The sequence below is a fragment of the Bos taurus genome, chromosome 3, assembly GCF_002263795.3.
Source record: "Bos taurus isolate L1 Dominette 01449 registration number 42190680 breed Hereford chromosome 3, ARS-UCD2.0, whole genome shotgun sequence".
Lineage (NCBI taxonomy): Eukaryota > Metazoa > Chordata > Mammalia > Artiodactyla > Bovidae > Bos > Bos taurus.
This window is the reverse complement of record NC_037330.1, coordinates 3,417,160-3,439,081: the sequence shown is the minus strand read 5'-3', so window position 1 is coordinate 3,439,081 and position 21,922 is coordinate 3,417,160. Positions and strand designations below refer to the sequence as shown.

The following is a 21,922-nucleotide window of genomic DNA, read 5'->3' as shown; positions in this document are numbered from 1 at the left end:
TACAACCAGAGGGGAGCCCCAGCTCTCCACAACTAGACAAAGGCTCTGGAGCAGTGGAGATCCAGCACAGTAAAAAATTTAACTAATTTTTTTTAAAAAAAGAACACAAGAATGTTGACACAAATGCTGAGGCCAGTTCCAAAGGAGTTAATAGCTGGACGCCAGGTCTCTCATGAAGGGAGATGTGAATAGCACATCTACACAGAGAAAAGACTTGAAATGCACTAAAATGTTGACAGTAGTTATGGAATTATAAATTATTTTTGTTTTCTTCTTTATCTTTTCCATATTTTCCATAATTTGGCAAAAAAAAAAAAAAAAACCAATAATCGGGGAAGAAAAGGTGTTATATTCAGGAAAATAGGCCTTTTTATTTTAAAATGAGGATTATCAAGGGATTTTTGTTTTCCTTAATCTCTTGTTCTTATCGCCACACGTCGTTTGAAGGTGATAGTCTAATATATCCATAGTTTGCCTGGAGACATTTGTGTCAGGACAAGACCAAGCTTTAAATTACACACGCATACACATAGCACTTGGCTCACTCTCTGAGGTCTTTGTTTCCTTCAAGGTTTATATGAAGTTCCAATTTCTCTCTTGAAACAACTGCATTGGGAGGAAGATAAAGAACTTGGAGTTGAGGGGCAAAGGAGTTCACAATTACAGTCTGCTGTATGCAGGGCTGGGGCAGGGGTTTCCAGCACTAGCACCGCGTATCTGGGGTAAATTGTACCATTACCACTCCACAAAAAACAAGGTTCAGAGTCAAGTCTATTGCCGCACGTCTAGTGAGAGCTGAAGATGGGATTCACTCCAGGTCTGGCCCCAAATCTTTGCTCATTCATCTACACCTCAACTCCCTTCAATCAAGGTATATCTATATCCTGCAGCTCAGCAAATCTGGGGGAGCTGAGCATTGGAAATGCCTTGGCAGGCAATTTGGAATTCTGTTGAGAGCGGGCTGAGAGTCAAGGGATGATTGCCTTCTAAGAATGACCATGACCAAGGTGCCAGATGACTTTGGACAAATTTATCTTCTTGCCCATAGAAAGAGTAGTTGGAAATAGTAGTTTCAAGAAGGCTTTCCTGTTCTTCACCTCTGGCTCCCTTAATATTCATTTATATATGTGTGAGAGGTGTGTCAGCAAGCCAAGGCTACTCATTGTGCTGCAGGGAAAACAGAGGGCTTGAAACAGTTCCCTGTGAGTGCCTCACCAAAAACTGCCGAAAAGTCCACCACACGCCAGCAAAAGCATAGTAACAATCCAGACGCCAATGGACAGAGGACTAGTTAAGTGATGTTGTAGCCATACAGTAGAATGCAATGCAAATATGAAAAAGAATTGGCGGAGTCATCTAGCACTTTCTATGCGGGGCTTCCAAAATGCCACACTCACGTTTTTCTCCTTCCTCCCTGGTCATCCCATTTCAGTCTCTGTAGCTGGTGTAGCTGGTCTCCCCTCTTCCCAACCTCTCAATATTAGAGCAACCCAAGAATCAGTTTCAGCTTTCTCTTTACATTCTCTGAATTCAATCCCTGATGGCTATCTGGGCCCAAAGTTTAAAATATCTAATGACACCCAAATTTCTATCTCCAGCCCTAACCTAAGCTGTGCCCCCAGACTCATACATCCTACTGGGACAGGAAACAGCCACCCCAAGTGTAGCCCTCCTAAGCCAGAAAATGGCAGTCCCCACCTTACTGGCCCCTTCACCCCCATTTCCCCCATTTTAGTAAGTGGAGAACATTCACCCAGTCGCTCGGGTCACTTTGATTGCTTTCTCTCGCACCCCATATTCTGCAGGCTCTACTCTCAACATATAAATCTACTGTTACCACCCTGGCCCAAGCCACTGTCACCTGCTTCCTGATTATAGCAACAGCCACCTGGTCCTCATCACTTCCACTCCTGCCCCTTGACAGTCTGTTCACCACACAGCAGGCAGAGGATCTTTTTAAAACAGGCCAGCTATTATCCGCACCCCCAACCAAACCACCCGTGGATTTATATATCCCTTAGGACCTCGTGGGCTGCGTCCCCTGACTGCCTCAGTGACCTCTTTGGCCCTCACACCCCCATCTCATTCTTTCCCAGCCACAGCAGCCTCCTCCTGTCCCCCTAACATGCTAGACACATGTTCATCCTCTTCCTTCATATATTTCTGCCCACCTGGCAAACTTGGCATGGTTATGCCTCTCTTTTATGTCATCTCCCCAGACTGGCCTTCTTATCTAAGAGACCCTAGCATGTCTATCCTTATGCTGCTTTTATTTTCCTTCACAGCACTTCTCCTTACCTGACCTCATATTACGTAATTACTGTTTACTTGTGCATCTCCTGATATTGTCAATAGAATGTCAAGGAGGGTGGAGATCTTGTCATGCTTTTCTACTGCTATATATTCAGGGCCTAGAACAGTCTGCACCTCAGAAGACACTCAAAGTTATGTCTAAATAATTAATGAATGTATGTGTGCCAGGCTACAGTCCAAAGGGTTGCAAGAGGCAGACATGACTGAGCGACTAAGCACGCACATGCTGTGACAGGACAATCTCTAACATGTGTGTTAGATAAAGCCAAGTGAGGATAACACCCAGAGTACGTCTAGAAGGACACACAAATCGTAAAAGATGGTCGTCTCTGTGAATGAAGACCGAAGGTCGAGAGTAGAAAGGAAATGCATTTTTCAGTGATAACTATTGGACTGTCTGAATTATTTCCATGTACATGAACTACCTTCTCAGTGGAAAAAAGGAAAATCCCCTTGTGTCTGGCCACTTATTGCTCTAATTGGACACATTTTTTGATAGGACACCACAGCCTCCCTTGTTGTCCTACCAGGGTCCTCAAACACTTCCAGTTCACCTTGATTTCTCCAAATGGACCACCACATCCTCCAAGTTTTGTTTTAGTTTAGTTTTGTTTTGCAGGGGGAGGTTCCCTGCCACAAGACCAGAGACCAGAATTTGATTTCACATACCTACACTATTCTGACAGGTTCCACTCTCCTCCCAGGGAATCTCAGAGCTTTGCTGTGTCCAATTACCTATCCCCTGCTCTCCCAGTGACTCCTGGCTGTTCCACACCTCCAGACTGCCAACTCTAGATTGCACCAATCTCAGAAACACACGTTGTCAGCTTGGACAACACTACTTGTAAAGGACAGCTGGGATGTGTCTTTCAGTGGGAAGGGAAGGGGCTGTTTCCTGCCCTGATGCTTGTCCCTGGCCTAGGTCCACAGAACCTGAGAGCCAAGGCCATAGCTCCTGTATTTCTCAGATGATCAAACCAAAGCCTAGAGTGTGGCACTTGCCGAAGATTGCATGGTGAGTTAATGAAGCACCAGGACTAAATTCAAGTCCCAAATTCCCAGTTCTAGGCTCTTTCCAACAGGATTGCCATCAGGGCGGATCCCAATTAGACCACCCCTCAGCTCCACACTTGGCTTTTAGGGGAATTAAAAGATGGGGAGGGAGGAGAGCATGGTCTCAGCCAGAGCAGCTCCAGGAGGCTCTGAAGGAGCACTGGCCTCTCATGGATTTTACCAGGGCTGGGGACCAGCTCCTGAACACACTTAGGACTTCTAGGGACATGATAGTAATTTCCTCTGACCTCAGCCTCCTCACAGACCACAATACACAAGTAATATCCCTTTCAGTCTCCAAAATCAGGTATACTTTAAGTTGACTGCAGAAACCTCTTACCTCTAAAGAGAGAAAGAAATTAAAGTATTGCAAAAGCAGAGGGTGTTAAACAAAACTACTCTTTCTCCTGGTAATGCCTAATCAAAGAAGAATGTTTAAGAAAACACCAAAGACATGGGATTCCATTTGTAATGGATTTATCCATCAGAGATTACATACTCACACATGCTCTCATGGTCAAAATAAGCGATAAGCTTTGGGGGTTGCAGGTCTGCTAGGGAAAGAGTCAAGAAGCAGCTTCAGGTGTAGCCTTCATGTAATGCTCCCAAGAAACTTAACTGTCAGGAGTTTCCCATCCAGTGTGGGGGGTGGTGATCTCAAACAATCCAGGGTCGTGTGCAAAGAGATCACCTGCATTTTGTCTGCTCTGTGAGGCTGTGCTGAAAGTCTGTAGCCACCCAGCCTCCTAACACACACTTGGCCTGCTTATTGGGTCCCCTAGCCTTGTCTGCTAATCTTGCGGTACTCAGAACCACAGATTATCTGAGCATCTTCTTTCTGTGGGATGGCCTTAGCCGAGCAGTTCTTTTGGAATTCTTTTGAGACTGGGTCTAACCTCTAAGTGTTAAACAGCTACTAATAACAAACTAAATTCTAATGTACCAGCAAACTAGTAATTATTACTGCAATTGCTATTTCTTTGGGGGAACTTACATTATTGTATTATTCTGTATTGCTATAGTACAATTTATCAATAACTAATAATAGTTCTAAAGTCAAACAAAAATAACAGCTACTACCTTTTCTGAACGCTGTCCTATATGTCAGGTGCCCTATTAATTACATGGCTGAATACCTCAAAAGGGCTGTAGGAATGGATAAAGTATAATTATGCCCATTGTACAGATAACAAAACTGGCAAGCAGTTCAGTGAGCTGCCAATCACACAGATAAGTTGTATCTGCTTGACTCCAAATTTCATGTTTTAACCACCACGTTATATGACCTCCCATTACTAAGCGTTTATAAGACACTGTTAGTTAGCATCATAGAGCAAGTGATTCTTTGGTGACCTCTAAGTTTGACCTTTCTACCCATTAACCAAAGGAGTATCAGTGAACTGTAGTTTTAGCTTCCTGCTACTGCTGCCCGTATGCAAAGATGATTTCCTTCCACAAGACGTTGTGGAACTATCATATACAGCAATGCAGAAAAGACCAGGGTCACAGTCACTTCAAAAATCTTTATGGACCAGCTCCCCGCTGCCCTGAGCTCGGCGGGCTGGCATCGGGCAAGCAGAGCAGGTCTGTCGGTCTACGTGTCAAGTGTTGCAGCAACTCACTTTGCAGCAGGAATCGGGAGGAGGAGGAGACAGCAAGGATAAGCTCAGGAGCAATGATGCCCAAAGAGGAACAAGTGCTGAAAAATCTCACCATGTAAAATGCCAATGAAGAAAATGAAAAAAAGGATGAAAAGAGCAAGATGCTAATAAAGGAGAGCCTTTGGCCCTCTCTTTGGGAGCTGGAGAATATTGTGTACCTAGAGGAAATTGCAGACGGTTCCATGTTAGGCAGCCTACATTATAGATGGGACATGACTCAGAGACTTGGAAAGCCACAGGTGAGGATGAGAGAAGAGAATATAGAAAGGATTGGGGAAGAGATGAGACAACTCATGCAAAAGCTGAGGGAAAAGCAGTTGGGTCACAGTTTGTGGGCAGTTAGCACTGACACCCCTCACCATGAACATAATGATGAGTTTTGCCTTATACCTTAAATCCTGATGTTAATAGGGAGACACACTTGCTTCCTAAACTTACATGTTCATGATGTACCTTTGTCATAAACCTTTTGATGCCACTCATTTCTGGTGGGTCTCAGATTACCAGCTTCTAGTTGAATGTTTTGACCCAGTCTGTAAGATTTTGTTAACAGAATAATTTTACCTGTTTCATGACAAGATGCTCACAGCAGGATCCTCTATGACCCACCTCCCAGAATGTTGGAAATAAAAGCAAAAATAAAAAAATGGGACCTAATTAAAATTAAAAGCTTCTGCACAACAAAGGAAACTATAAGCAAGGTGAAAAGACAGCCTTCAGAATGGGAGAAAATAATAGCAAATGAAGCAACTGACAAAGAATTAATCTCAAAAATATATAAGCAACTCGTGCAGCTCAATTTCAGAAAAATAAATGACCCAATCAAAAAGTGGGCCAAAGAACTAAACAGACATTTCTCCAAAGAATACATACAGATGGCTAACAAACACATGAAAAGATGCTCAACACCACTCATTATCAGAGAAATGCAAATCAAAACCACAATGAGGTACCATTTCATGCCAGTCAAAATGGGGCTGCTATCCAAAAGTCTACAAGCAATAAATGCTGGAGAGGGTGTGGAGAAAAGGGAACCCTCTTACCCTGTTGGTGGGAATACAAACTAGTACATCCACTATGGAAAATAGTGTGGAGATTCCTTAAAAAACTGGAAATAGAACTGCGATACGACCAAGCAATCCCACTGCTGGGCATACACACCAAGGAAACCAGAATTGAAAGAGACACATGTACCCCATCGCAGCACTGTTTATAATAGCCAGGGCATGGAAGCAACCTATATGTCCATCAGCAGATGAATGGATAAGAAAGCTGTGGTAAATATACACAATGGAGTATTACTCAGCCATTAAAAAGAATGCATTTGAATCAGTTCTAATGAGGTGGATGAAACTGGAGCCTACTATACAAAGTGAAGTAAGCCAGAAAGGAAAACACCAATATAGTATACTAATGCATATATATGGAATTTAGAAAGATAGTAACGATAACCCTGTATGCAAGACAGCAAAAGAGACACAGATGTATAGAACAGTCTTTTGGATTCTGTGGGAGAGGGCGAGGGTGGGATGATTTGAGAGAATGGCATTGAAACATGTATATTATCATGTGAAATGAATCGCCAATCCAGGTTCAATGCATGATACAGGATGCTTGGGGCTGGTGCACTGGGATGACCCAGAGGGATGGTATGGGGAGGGAGGCGGGAGGGGGGTTCAGGAGTGGGAACATGTGTACATCCGTGGAGGATTCATGTTGATGTATGGCAAAACCAATACAATATTGTAAAGTAATTAGCCTCCAATTAAAATAAATTTTATATTTTAAAAAGATTTTTAAAAATCTTTATGACATCATAATGCTATTAACTGGCAGTGCAGTGTAATGAACTTAAGTTCCTTCAACAAGTGTTGGGCATTACAAGAATATACAAACATTTACATAATGAATAGGTCCCTGGGTCCCAAGGAGCTCACAGTCTAGTGGAGAAATGCATAATTATGGTGCATTATGATGAGAATTATCATAAAGTGCAAAATTCAAGGAACTCTAGGGTAATTCCATCTGGAGGAATCCAAAGAGGTCTAGCATGTACGCTAGAAGGAGGAAATTTGAACTGGGTTTTGAAGAGTGAACAGGAACTTGCAAAGCCAAGAGCATACAAGAAAAAGAATCCAAAGAGTTAATAATGTAAAGAGACCAGGGAACACTGTGTCAGCAATTGCCAGCAAGCACCTAAGGGTCTATCAGTAACAAATGAGTTTGGGAAGGAGGTTGGCTCAGATCCTAAAAGGTCTGGACTCACACGTGTTAGGAAGATTGACCGTCATCTGTCCACAGGACAATGGTGAGCCATTAAAAGTTTCTGAGCAGAGTAGTAGAGCAATTAGAACAGTGTCCTGACAAAGAAAGATCACTCTGGAGGCTTTGTGGCCAACAGATTAATAGGTATCTGGGTCTGAGTAGATTTGATGGTCCTGAATATTTAATTAAATGAATTTCCTAAACACAAAAAGTATGATACATTTTAATGTGTTTTTGTCTCTCTCTCTCTCTCTCTATGGCAACTAATCTTAATTATCTCAGAACTCCTAGGTCAGGAAGATATCTCACCTGTTTATCTTCAGAGGGAACAAACCAAGGGTTTACTCTGAGTATTAAATATCCATTTCTATAGGTTTAGGATTTAATTAAATAGCATTGAAATTCATATGCAGGTTACTGAAAGTGAAAGTACCTGGAAACAATAAAGGGGAAAATATTTAAAAGTTGCCACATTGAAACATTATTATTAAAAGAACAGAAAACTCTCCTTAAAAACCAATTCATTGTACCCTGGTGTCTTAATCTGTTCACGTCGCTATAAAAAAAATTGCTACAGACCGAGTGTCTTACAATAGGGATTTATTGCTCACGTTCTAAAGGCTGGAAGTCCAAGATCAAGATGCTACAATATTTGAACAAGGGCCCTCTTCCAGGCTTCAAGCTTCTTACATGCATACATGGTGGAAGGGCCCTCTTTTATAAGGTATTGATTCCATTCATGAGGGCTCCACCCACATTACCTAATCGCCTTCCAAAGACCCTGCCTCCTATCATCATCACATTGGTCTTTAGGCTTTAACCATAGCACCTGGATTGCATTTGCTACAGGTAAATTCATGTCCTTTGGGATCTTAGAGCATCTTTCCCCACTAGAAAGAAAATCTGTGAAGGAAATATGATCCAACCTCTACCTGCCGGTCTCTCCACACCTGCTCCCACTCACCCCTTCTCCCCCACCACATACAGGGGCATACACCCAACACGTGTTATAATCCCATCCACCACTGTGATTTGGCTGAATCCAAAAGTTTAAAGAAGTCATCCCAAAGCAAAATAAATTGTGGTAATCATCCAGGACAGCAGACAGGTGGAAGAGGAAGAAACCTCAGTGGAGTCTAGCAAAAGGAGTGGACCCTGCACCCCAGGTGGCTCTGTGGTAAAGAGCCTGCCTGCCAATCCAGGAGACACAGGAGATAGGGGAAAGATCCCCTGGAGGAGGAAATGACAACCCATTCCAGTATTCTTGCCTGGAAAAGTCCATGGACAGAGAAACCTGGTGGGCTCTAGTTCATGGGATTGCAAAAAGGAGGACGCAACTGAGCATTGCATCATGTATAGCAGGATGTGCAACTGGATTGTCGTCAATTCATTCAGGAATCAGAGCATACGTGGCACCTGCCCAGCCCTGGCCCAGGCACTGGGAATGCTAAGAGGGACAGCTGTCTATCTCTTTTGATGCCTACTGCAATTCCATAATGGCTTAAGCATTCAGAGGAGGGAAGCTGAGGCTCAGAGATGCCAATGCACTTCAAGATGAAGGATCCCAGCTTGGGAGTGGAAGGCAGGGGTGGCAGAAACAAGGCAAAAGACCAAAGTGAAAGCTGCACACTGAGCCACTAAGTCTGAGCACAATGTCAGGAGAACACAAGTCACAAAAGAAGCTCCCAGGCTAGGGGCCAAATTTGCACACAAGGACGCCAGATGAGGGGGAAGAGCACTGTCTAAGCAAGAAGCCACACAAACCATTATGTTCCCCAAAGACCAACTTCACACTAAAAGCTTGTATAGATGAGATAGGTGATAGACAGACAGACAGATAGACAGGCAAACAGATATGCAGATAAATTGAAATGGATTGACTTCTTAGCTGCAGCAAAGAGGTTTAGGAGTCAGTGGGTATCGTGGTAAACTATGTAGCAGCCTCTGGAAACATAATGAGCTAGGTTCAAATCCCAGCTCTACTGCCTAATAACTGCAAGTAGGTTACTTAATCTTGCCATGTGTTAACAGTACTTATCTCAAGGACTTGTGAGAATTACATGAAATAATGCATTTCCTGTGCTTCATATAGTTCCTGGCACTCAGTGAGAATCAGTAAAAGTGAGTTGCTGCTGCTGCTGCTGCTAAGTCGCTTCAGTCATGTCCGACTCTGTGCGACCCCATAGATGGCAGCCCACCGGGCTCCACCATCCCTGGGATTCTCCAGGCAAGAACACTGGAGTGGCTTGCCATTTCCTTCTCCAATGCATGAAAGTGAAAAGTGAAAGTGAAATGAGTTAGGCCACTTCAAATTCAACAAGCCCAAAAATGAAATCATTGGTTGTTTTCACAAACCAGTTCCTTCTGCACCTGGATTCACCAAAATCAGGAGCCATTCTCAATTCCATTTCTCATAACTTTCCCCTTTCTCCACCATCTTCATCAACACAGCTAGCATGTTCAATGAATTTCTATGTTCAGTGAATATGTTCGTATTTCTGTGATGCTAAGTGCCATAGAAAAATCTTTAACTAAGCAGAGAATCCCTTTTGAGGAAGGTACTATCATTATGTCCATTTTGCATTTGGGGAAATTGAGACAGGTTAACAAACTTGTCCATGGTCATTCAGCTAGCTCCATTAGACTAATTTCAAAACCCATATGCTTAAACATTGCACTGTATTGCTGGAACCAGATACAGCAGATTCCAGGTTCTGGGAAAAACATCTCAGGCAAACATCTTACTGTTCAGGCCATGTGCTCCCGGGGACCTGTGCAAGCCTTAAAACGACCTTGCTTAGTAAAGATTCACCCATACTTCTCCGAGGCAGCTCGAGGACCTGAATCTGTCTGCTTTGTACTGGTTGTGGGCATTCCGTTCCTTCTGTTGTATGCAAAATGAATGTCCACAACTATCTGAAAAGACTACTAAAATTCCCCTCCCTTAATCTCTGGAGCGGTGAGCGGTGGCTGCGTGGTGCTGGAGCGGCAAGCGGCCGAGAGGAGCTACCCCACGTCCAAGGTCAGTAGCAGCCGTGAGGAGATACCCAACGTCCAAGGTAAGAGAAACCCCAGCAAGACAGTAGGCACTGAGAGAGGGCATCAGAGGGCAGACAGACTGAAACCACAATCACAGAAAACTAACTAATCTGATCAAACAGACCACAGCCTTGTCTAACTCAATGAAACTAAGCCATACCCTGTCGGGCCACTCAAGACGGACGGGTCATGGTGGAGAGGTCTGACAGAATGTGGTCCACTGGAGAAGGGAATGGCAAACCACCTCAGTATTCTTGCCTTGAGAACCCCATGAACAATATGAAAAGGCAAAAAGATAGGACACTAAAAGACTAACTCCCCAGGTTTGCCACTGGAGATCAGTGGAGAAATAACTCCAGAAAGAAGGAAGGGAATGAGTCAAAGCAAAAACAACACCCAGTTGTGGACGTGACTGGTGATTGAAGCAAGGTCCGACACTGTAAAGAGCAATATTGCATAGGAACCTGGAACGTTAGGTCCATGAATCAAGGCAAATTGGAAGTGTTCAAACAGGAGATGGCAAGAGTGAACATCGACATTCTAGGAATCAGTGAACTGAAATGGACTGGAATGGGTGAATTTAACTCAGATGACCATTGTATCTACTACTGCAGGCAGGAATCCCTTAGAAGAAATGGAGTAGTCATCACAGTCAACAAACGAGTCTGAAATGCAGTACTTGGATGCAATCTCAAAAACGACAGAATGACCTCTGTTCATTTCCAAGGAAAACCATTCAATATCACAGTAATCCAAGTCTATGCTCCAACCAGTAACGCTGAAGAAGCTGAAGTTGAACGGTTCTATGAAGACCTACAAGACCTTTTAGAACTAACACCCAAAAAAGATGTCTTTTTCATTATAGGGGACTGGAATGCAAAAGTAGGAAGTCAAGAAACACCTGGAGTAACAGGCAAATTTGGCCCTGAATACAGAATGAAGCAGGGCAAAGGCTAATAGAGTTTTGCCAAGAGAATGCACTGGTCATAGAAAACACCTTCTTCCAACAACACAAGAGAAGATTCTACACATGAACATTACCAGATGGCCAACATTGAAATCAGATTGTTTATATTCTTTGCAGTCGAAGTTGGAGAAGCTCTATACAGTCAGCAAAAACAAGATTGGGAGCTGACTGTGGCTCAAATCACGAACTCCTTATTGCCAAATTCAGACTTAAACTGAAGAAATTAGGGAAAACAACTAGACCATTCAGGTATGACCTAAATCAAATCCTTTATGACTACACAATGGAAGTGAGAAATAGATTTAAGGGACTAGATCTGATAGAGTGCCTGATGAACTATGGACAGAGGTTCATGACATTGTACAGGAGACAGAAATCAAGACCATCCCCAAGAAAAGGAAATGTAAAAAAAGCAAAATGCCTGTCTGAGGAGGCCTTACAAATAGCTGTAAAAATAATAGAAGCAAAAAGCAAAGGAGAAAAGGAAGGATATACCCATTTGAATGCAGAGTTCCAAAGAATAGCAAGGAGAGATAAGAGAGCCTTCCTCAGTGATCAGTGCAAAGAAATAGAGGAAAACAGGAGAATGGGAAAGACTTGAGATCTCTTCAAGAAAATTAGAGATGCCAAGGGAACATTTCATGCAAAGATAGGCTCGATAAAGGACAGAAATTGTATGGAACTAACAGAAGCAGAAGATATTAAGAAAAGGTGGCAAGAATACACAGAAGAACTATACAAAAAATCTTCACGACCCAGATAATCACGATGGTGTAATCACTCACCTAGAGCCAGACATCCTGGAATGTGAAGTCAAGAGGGCCTTAGGAAGCATCACTATGAACAAAGCTAGTGGAGGTGATGGAATTCCAGTTGAGCTATTTCAAGTCCTGAAAGATGATGCTGTGAAAGTGCTGCACTCAATATGCCAGCACATTTGGAAAACTCAGCAGTGGCCACAGGACTGGAAAAGGTCCATTTTCATTCCAATCCCAAAGAAAGGCAATGCCAAAGAATGCTCAAACTACTGCACAATTGCACTCATCTCACATGCTAGTAAAGTAATGCTCAAAATTCTCCAAGCCAGGCTTCAGCAATATGTGAACTGTGAACTTCCTGATGTTCAAGCTAGATTTAGAAAAGGCAGAGGAACCAGAGATCAAATTGCCAACATCCGCTGGATCATGGAAAAAGTAAGAGAGTTCCAGAAAAACATCTATTTCTGCTTTATTGACTATGCCAAAGCCTTTGATTGTGTGGATCACAATAAACTGTGGAAAATCCTGAAAGAGATGGGAATATCAGACCACCTGACCTGCCTCTTGAGAAACCTGTATGCAGGTCAGGAAGCAACAGTTAGAACTGGACATGGAACAACAGACTGGTTCCAAATAGGAAAAGGAGTATGTCAAGGCTGTATATTGTCACCCTGCTTATTTAACTTACATGCAGAGTACATCATGAGAATTGCTGGGCTGTATGAAGCATAAGCTGGAATCAAGATTGCTGGGAGAAGTATCAATAACCTCAGATATGCAGATGACACCACCCTTGTAGCAGAAAGCAAAGAGCAATTAAAGAGCCTCTTGATGAAAGTAAAAGAGGAGAGTGAAAAAGTTGGCTTAAAGTTCAATATTCAGAAAACTAAGATCATGGTATCTGGTCCCATCACTTCATGTAAAATAGATGGGGAATCAGTGGTTGATTTTATTTTTCTGGGCTCAAAAATTACTGAAGATTGTGATTGCAGCCATGAAATTAAAAGACGCTTACTCCTTGGAAGGAAAGTTATGACCAACCTAGATAGCATATTGAAAAGCAGAGACATTACTTTGCCAACAAAGGTCCGTCTAGTCAAGGCTATGGTTTTTCCAGTGGTCATGCATGGATGTGAGAGTTGGACTATAAAGAAAGCTGAGCACCAAAGAATTGATGCTTTTGAACTGGGGTGTTGGAGAAGATTCTTGCTAGTCCCTTGGACTGCAAGGAGATCCGACCAGTCCATCCTAAAGGAGCTCAGTCCTGAGTGTTCATTGGAAGGACTGATGTTGAAGCTGAAACTCTATTTTGGCCACCTGATGCGAAGAGCTGACTCATTTGAAAAGATCCTGATGTTGAGATGGCTGGATGGCATCATCGACTCAGTGGACATGAATTTGGGTAAACTCTGGGAGCTGGTGATGGACAGGGAGGCCTGGCATGCTGCGTCCATGGAGTTGCAAAGAGTCAGACAGGACTGAGGGACTGAACTGAACTGTATTGCCTCCCACCCAGCCAGTCCCTAGATAAGCCCCATGGATTCTCCTTGTTTAGTTCCTCTTGGATCTATTTCTTGACACTGCCCTACAGCCACAGTGTGCTCTGCTGAGGCCCAGGTAGTGCTGTGGGTTTTAGGAATGGAGGCATGGGAATCTTTAAATGCCAGCTGATGGAGACATTGACCAATGCTGAGTCTCTGAGCCTGAGAAAGGGTGTTGCTGAGCTAGAAGCAGCCCCAGTGCAAAGGGTGGGCAGGGCACTGAGGCCAGGGAGGAGAAGAGTACATTATGTGTGAGGTACATGGGGCCTGAAGTGAGGGGGTGGGAGTGGAAATGAAAAGAAAGCCTGGATGCGACAGACATTACCTCACCAGCATAAATACTCTAGAGGCTAGAACATGGTTTAATAATTCTGTTACTAGGGCAACAGCAAAAGAATCTATCTCAGAAGGAACCCAGCGTGGACTGTTTCTGCACAGGAGTGTGGCAGCTATAAGCTGGGAAAACAGAGGTGAAGGCTAGTGGCCTGATGACACAGCAGGATGTATGGATTAGGATCTTCTCACAGGCATTTTCCTGACCTTTCATCCTCTACAGGTGGGAAGAAACATGTGAAGCAAGCTCTCCAGGAAGGAAGATAGCAAGGTCATGAAGCAGAGGCTATTTAAGCCCAATGACAGACTAGAGACTCTGCTCCTGAAACTTAGATTAATCCCCACCACAAAAGGGAGGGCAATGCCTTGCCTGCATCTGCTCTTTTGGTGAAGCTGAGCAGGATCCTGTGGGGCTCCTGCTCATAGAAGCCTTTCTGTGTCCCCCATTCCCTGTTCACAGGGGACGGACTTCAGGCTCCATGACCTTCCCTGACTCCAAAGGGCAGATTCAAACAGTTGCCAATGAGGAAAGGGAGGGGCTGCAAAGACAGGAGACACGTAGCGAAGAAACAGTACAGCCTTGGGGCAGGGTCCTGGTTCCCCCTCAAGGGACACCCATAAGAGTGTCTTCTGAGCTCTTTATAGAACTAAAACCCCCCAATAAATGAAAGACGTCAGCATTCTTCATGCCGGAGAAGACCTCCTGAGGCCAGATTAAAAGGAGGACAGGCCCTGCACACATCCTAATCTTATCAGAAAACCTGCCCTTGACCTATGACTATAAAACTCCTCACCACATCCTCCCGGGTTGGGACACACAGCTTTCAGGGCAGGAGCCCACTGTGTGCCCCTTTGACTGGCAAAGCAATAAAGCTCTTCTTTGCTACTTCACCCAACACTCTCTCTCTGAGGTTCACTTTGGCAGCAGTGCACAGAGGCCAAGCTTTTGGCATCAACAAAAGCTCTCATGGAAAAGAGCTCAGGCCTGGCAATGGAGGCAAAAGCATTTATCACAAAGTTAACCTGCTGCCCAGCTATTTACTTCCTATGAATTGGTATCACCGGGACTATGGCCAGGCCTTAAAGGTCATTTTTTCAGTCTGTCCAGGAAGTGAAGTGCTAGGAGGACCCTGCCCATGGGAGTGGGTCTGTGAGCTCCAAAAGGAAGTACTAATGCTCCTTGCAAGGCTCACATTTACCCTCGGCTTTCTTCCTATGAGCTCCCTGCTTCTCCCCCTCCCCTTTATCATCTGCCCTTGCAGAAACAGCACGATGAGATACTCATGACATTCCACTTAGCTCTGACAAGAACTTATAGCCTTTGAAAAACACTAGGAAAGCTTTGAGACTTAGAGACATTCTCGCCAGCCTCACTCAGGTTGAGTGCCATGCTTTTCAATTTCCAGGCCAAATACCAGTTTGACCACCCTACACAACGTCAGGTAGAAAAGTCAGTAGCAGTTGTGCTCAAAGTGTTTACCTCCCATATTACATATTTTCTTGAAAATCTGTCCACAAGGAATGCTGAAAAAGAAATAGGACTCCATTTCCTTCAGTCCTCCTCCTGACTTCCCATGAGCCTATGGGAAGTGTAGATTAAGAAGCCACCAAAGGCTTTCACTGTATTTGAATTTCAGTGTTGTTGTCGACTCACTAAGCTGTGTCTGACTCTTCTGCAACCCCATGGAATGTAGCCTGCCAGGTTCTTCTGTCCATGAGATTTCCCAGGCAAGAATACTGAAGTGAGTTGCTATTTCCTTCTCCACGGGATCTTCCCAACCCAGGGATCAAACCCAAGTCTCCTACATTGGCAGCTGGATTCTTTACTTCTGAGCCACCAGGGAAGCCCATTAGAATTTCAGTATAAAATACTAAAAGAGCAGGCAAGGAGGTAGGGCTAGCCACACATGATTATGAAGAGATAGATTTCAACTAGAATGGTTTTGTACTATCAGGGGCTTTGATAAGTATTCATTGCCCAGTGGTTTGTAGCATGTTCCACATTATATTCAAAGGAATTCCTTCTTATGAGAATAGCTATATGGGGAATTCAATTCACCTCAGGATTTAATGAGTCAGCTGCTTCAGGCTTTGTCACTCATTTTTTGAGTAAGCCTAGGCAAGTTTTTTTCCCCTTTTAGCTTATTTGCCTGAGAAAAAAAAATGTATACAAACAATCTCAATCTTTCTTATAAGAATTTAAAGTGAAAAGTCATAGCCTTCTGAAAGACAAGAAACCCCAAAGCATATATAAATCCTACGGCAATAGTGGTTTTGATATTGTCTGAAGTCAAGATACCATTTGGTGCTAGGAGGTGATGATTGATTCTATGGTGTCAGTAAAAACAATCATGAATATTTTGAGGCATTTGTTCATGATGTAACTGTAAGTTTAGTAATTAAGGGCTTGCACTCAGAAGTAAAACTTTCTGAAACAAATTCCACCTCCATCACTCACCACCTCTGTGACCTTAGACAAATGGCACCTCCTAGAGCTTCTTTCTGGAGAAGGAAATGGCAACCCACTCCAGTACTCTTGCCTAGAAAACCCCATGGAAGGAGGAGTTTGGTGCAGGCTACTGTCCATGGGGTCGCAAAGAGTCGGGCACGACTGAGCAGAGAAAGAGAGAGCTTCTTTGTCTTCATCTGTAAGATTCAGGTCATGCTATGTGATTCACTGGGTTGCTGGGAAGATCACGTGCTTGATACAAGGGGATCAGTTCAGTTCAGTTCAGTCGCTCAGTCATGGCCAACTCTTTGCAACCCCATGATTTGCAACACACGAGGCCTCCCTGTCCATCACCAACTCCCAGAGTTCACTCAAACTCACGTCCATCGAGTCAGTGATGCCATCCAGCCATCTCACCTTCTGTCGTCTCCTTCTCCTCCTGCCCCCAACCCCCTCCAGCATCAGAATCTTTTCCATTGAGTCAACTCTTCACATGAGGTGGCCAAAGTATTGGAGTTTCAGCTTTAGCATCATTCCTTCCAAAGAACACCCAGGACTGATCTCCTTTAGAATGGACTGGTTGGATCTCCTTGCAGTCCAAGAGACTCTCAAGAGTCTTCTCCAACACCACAGTTCAAAAGCATCAATTCTTTGGTGCTCAGCTTTCTTCACAGTCCAACTCTCACATCCATACCTGACCACTGAAAAAACCATAGCCTTGGCTAGACGGACCTTTGTTGGCAAAGTAATGTCTCTGCTTTTCAATATGCTATCTAGGTTGGTCATAACTTTCCTTTCAAGGAGTAAGCATCTTTTAATTTCATGGCTGCAATCACCATCTGCAGTGATTTTGGAGCCCCAAAAAACAAAGTCTGACACTGTTTCCACTGTTTCCTCCTCTATTTTCCATGAAGTGATGGGACCAGATACCATGATCTTTGTTGTCTGAATGTTGAGCTTTAAGCCAACTTTTTCACTCTCCTCTTCCACTTTCATCAAGAGGTTCTTTAGTTCCTCTTCACTTTCTGCCATAAGGGTGGTGTCATCTGCATATCTGAGGTTATTGATATTTCTCCCAGCAATCTTGATTCCAGCTTGTGCTTCTTCCAGCCCAGCATTTCTCATGATGTACTCTGCATATAAGTTAAATAAGCAGGGTGACAATACACAGCCTTGACATACTCCTTTTCCTATTTGGAACCAGTCTGTTGTTCCATGTCCAGTTCTAACTGTTGCTTCCTGACATACAGATTTCTCAAGAGGCAGGTCAGGTGGTCTGGTATTCCCATCTCTTTCAGAATTTTCCACAGTTTATTGTGATCCACACAGTCAAAGGCTTTGGCATAGTCAATAAAGCAGAAATAGATGTTTTTCTGGAACTCTCTTGCTTTTTCCATGATCCAGCGGATGTTGGCAATTTGATCTCTGGTTCCTCTGCCTTTTCTAAATCCAGCTTGAACATCAGGAAGTTCACAGTTCACATATTGCTGAAGCCTGGCTTGGAGAATTTTGAGCATTACTTTACTAGCATGTGAGATGAGTGCAATTGTGCAGTAGTTTGAGCATTCTTTGGCATTGCCTTTCTTTGGGATTGGAATGAAAATGGACCTTTTCCAGTCCTGTGGCCACTGCTGAGTTTTCCAAATGTGCTGGCATATTGAGTGCAGCACTTTCACAGCATCATCTTTCAGGACTTGAAATAGCTCAACTGGAATTCCATCACCTCCACTAGCTTTGTTCATAGTGATGCTTTCTAAGGCCCTCTTGACTTCACATTCCAGGATGTCTGGCTCTAGGTCAGTGATCACACCATCGTGATTATCTGGGTCATGAAGATCTTTTTTATATAGTTCTTCTATGTATTCTTGCCACCTATTCTTAATATCTTCTGACACAAGGGGATAGTGAATGGTAGATACTGTGTTATATTAAATCACATGCAATCTTTCTAAGAACCCCAGAAAAGCAATATTTGTCATCCCTATTTTATCAAAAAGGAAACTAATATCCCTAGAAACTAAGGTATGTGTATAAAGTCATTCAATGAAGTCTTCTCATCTCAGAACTCACACTGTACTGCATACAGTTGTCTCTCCCATGCTGAAATCTACAAAAAGATCCCATATTTTCCTCCCATATCAATGGGCTCAGGCAAATCACAATGTGAGTTTCAGGCATAATGACTCTTATAGAAGACTAGCCTTAGGCAACAGTGTATAGATTTGTTACAAGCTGAAAATGTGATCCTATCCCTCCAAAACAGAATGCAATTCTGAGGCTTCCCCTTGGATTCCTCTAGATAATGAATGCTGCAGAAGCGCGTAATGTGGAGAAAGCCTAAAAACAAAGGCATCCCTGGGGAACACAGCAACTGGAGTGATTTTCTCTGGTCTGGACTCTATAAGGGTCCAATCTCCTGAGTGGGAACTCAGGCAGCCTGAAGGGAAAAGACAAAAATAGTTCATACCAGCTGATACTAAAAACAGACCCAAGGCTCATTATAGGTAGGTAGGTAGGTAGATAGATAGATAAATGTACATATTTGACCCAGGCTTCCCAGCTTATCTTAGGAGTTTTTTTTTTTTTCTTCCAGTCTGACTCATTAATTTTTATCTGCTTTCCATAGGACTTGCCCCAAGCCTCATACCCACTGAGATGACCTTGCTGAAAAGGGCTCAGATGATGTCCTAAGTCTGGAGTGAATTGAATACCATAGCAGGTCCTACAGAAATGTCGTTGGAATTTTGACATCCTTTAGACCTCAGCTCACTAAATTTCCTGCCCAGGAAGCAGGGCAAAATACTAACTTGTGTGCCCCTAGATCCTAATCCCATGCAAGTACAAAATTGAACACATGAGCATTTTTACCTTAATGACATATGTATTATTTTCTGCTATTTTTCTCCTGAGTAAATTAATTTATGTCAAAGTTTTGCACTTGTACCCATGCCTCCAGATGGAGTATTTCCTGGACAGACTTTCTCACACCGTGCTGAGCACTGGGCGGTTGCTTGAACCTCTGTCCCTAGTGTGTGGGTCTTAGAACTTTTAAGCATCTGTCCTCTCCCTGCACAGGCTTGGTCTTTATAGAATTTCACATTTGGAAGGGCCCTTAAGAAACCATCCTATCTTATTTCACAGAAAGGAGATCAAGGTCCTGGAAGTCACAAAGTCATACTGCTTCACAGTGAGAGAAATCCAAGTGCCTCGGTTGAGTCCACGTTTCTCTATGTCACCCTGTTCTTTCCTTTTATAATTCCAGGGGCCTTTTGAATCTTGAGAGAGCTGTTTGGAGATGCATGGGTACCTGAACACAGTCGTTAAGCTGAGAAGTCAGTGTCTGTAACAGACACAGCTAAAAATAGGAGCCTGACCAAGACCAGCTGCAGTGAGAGAGACTGTACTGATACCAGGGCTTCTCAGTGTGGCCACCTGATATTCCACCTGTGCTACCAGAAGGATGGCCACGCCGGCCACCTAGGGGGCAGAGGAGGTCTCATAAAATAGCTGTTCATACAAAGGACAACTTAGCTGCAGCTGAAGCTGCTAGAGTAGCTCACTGGGAAGATCAAATTCTGTCTTTGCAGCCTCTTGACAGGTCGGACTACATGGTGTGATTAGAAGGAATAGGAAGTCTTTTATCTTAGCCCCGAAATTCTTCCCTACTGGTTCACTGAGTGGTGCCTGGAACCTTTCCATTATGAAGGAGTTTGGAAGTCCTAAGGGAATATGGAAATTACCTTGTCCACCTTTCTGAATATATAGATGAGAAAAATAAAGCCTCAGAGACTTTAAACAGTTCTACCTAAGGCAAACAGCCTTGTCCAGAATCTCTCGCAGGATCCCTGAAAAAGTAGTTTAACAAGAATGTTCCTTGAAAAAAGAATCTTTAAGTTTCTGAGATCAGGTAGTCTTGGAAAGACTACACTCTCAACTCCTTTGTCTCATTTGGGCATCCTCTATTTAACGCTTATTTACTCAGTCTCAAAACAAAGAAAACATTTTAGGGATCTGATCTAACCTGGCCATGCTGAAACTAGCCTGTGGATAGTTAGACTTCAGGACCAAAAAACACACAACTAGCTCAAGCCAAAAGACTATTCCTTGAGGTCAACCACTCATAAAACTTTGTTAAAATGGTAATATTCCAAAGAGAGACACAGCTGTTGGTGTTGGTCAATAAACTGTTTTATTTGTCTAAGGCTTTTCTAAGAGACAGCACTTGAATCATATAGCCAAACAGGTAAGCCTGGGCCAGAGGCTACTGTCTAGAGAAAGTTCATCTACATGAGGGGTTGAAATTCAGTAGGGCAACCTGGAGACACTGGTTCCCTGAGGAAAAGGAGTCTCAGAAAGAGAAAGTCACTGAAGAAGAGGTGGACGTCCCTCAGTATGTCAGTCTTTGGATCCATTCATGTTGCTGCAAATGGCATTTCGTTCTTTTTTATGACTGAGTAATATTCTGCTGTACATGTGTGCCACTTCTTCTTTATCCGTTCCCTTGTTGATGGACACTAAGTTGCTTCTGTGAACTGGCTATGGTAAATAGTGCTGCCGTGACACTGGGCGGCATGGCTTTCGAATTATGGTTTTCTCTGGATATAGACCCAGGAGTGGAATCGCTGGATCTGATGGCAGCTTGGGAAACTGAGATTGACATATACACACTACTATATGTAAAACAGATAACTAATAAGGACCTACTATATGGCACAGGGAACTCTACTCAGTACACTGTCACGACATATAGGGGGAAAGAATCTAAAAATGGTGGATATACTATAACTAATTCACTGTGCAGCACAGCAGAAACTAACACAAAATTGTAAATCAACTTTACTCCAATAAAAAGTTTTAAATAAAAAATAAAAGCACTGAGAAGATTTTTTAAAAGAAAGAAAGAATAGGTGGAACATCAATAAAAACACTCCACTCAATGAGCCTTGGTAGGCCACTCAGCGATCATCTCCCATTAAAAGGAAACACAACACACACAGCCCCAGCTGAAGAAAGCATCCCCACCACACACCACCATCAAGCTACACCTTTGCCCCAGCCCCCAAAAGAAACAACCACTTTGGAAATTAGTTCTTCTCCGTAGACTTCATGTACCAAATTCCTCTCCTGGGCAATCATGTAAAATCTAGCCAGGAATTTATTTTTTTAATTATAAGGAGAGGGTGATGCTTCTATCAATAAACTCCTGCCTCAATTAGTACAATCATCATCTGGGTCATTATTTTAAGTGTTTGAAATTTCTGCTTAAATAAGGTCACTTTCAATTCAGTAAACACACCAAAGTCATCATCTTAATTCATGGCCAGTCACCCCGGAAATGCTGAGTAAGTAAACACAATCAAGCATTAGCTAACCAGCCACAGATCCACTTGAGTTTATTAATTTCTCTCTTGGCAGAGAAACAAGAAAAGGAAGCAGACCATCAGAGCCATTCACGCATCATTCATTCAATAAATATTTATTACATACCAGGTGCCAGGCACTGTTCTAAGCTAAATATAGATTTCATTGCTTTATTAATATTC

At 43.2% G+C, this 21,922-nt stretch overlaps 1 pseudogene; it reads left to right on the top strand.

Annotated features, from left to right (window-relative positions):
* The first annotated feature begins 4,963 nt into the window (after nucleotides 1–4,963).
* LOC107131963 (protein BEX2-like) lies at nucleotides 4,964–5,586 on the top strand (annotated as a pseudogene).
* The last annotated feature ends 16,336 nt before the right edge of the window (nucleotides 5,587–21,922 follow it).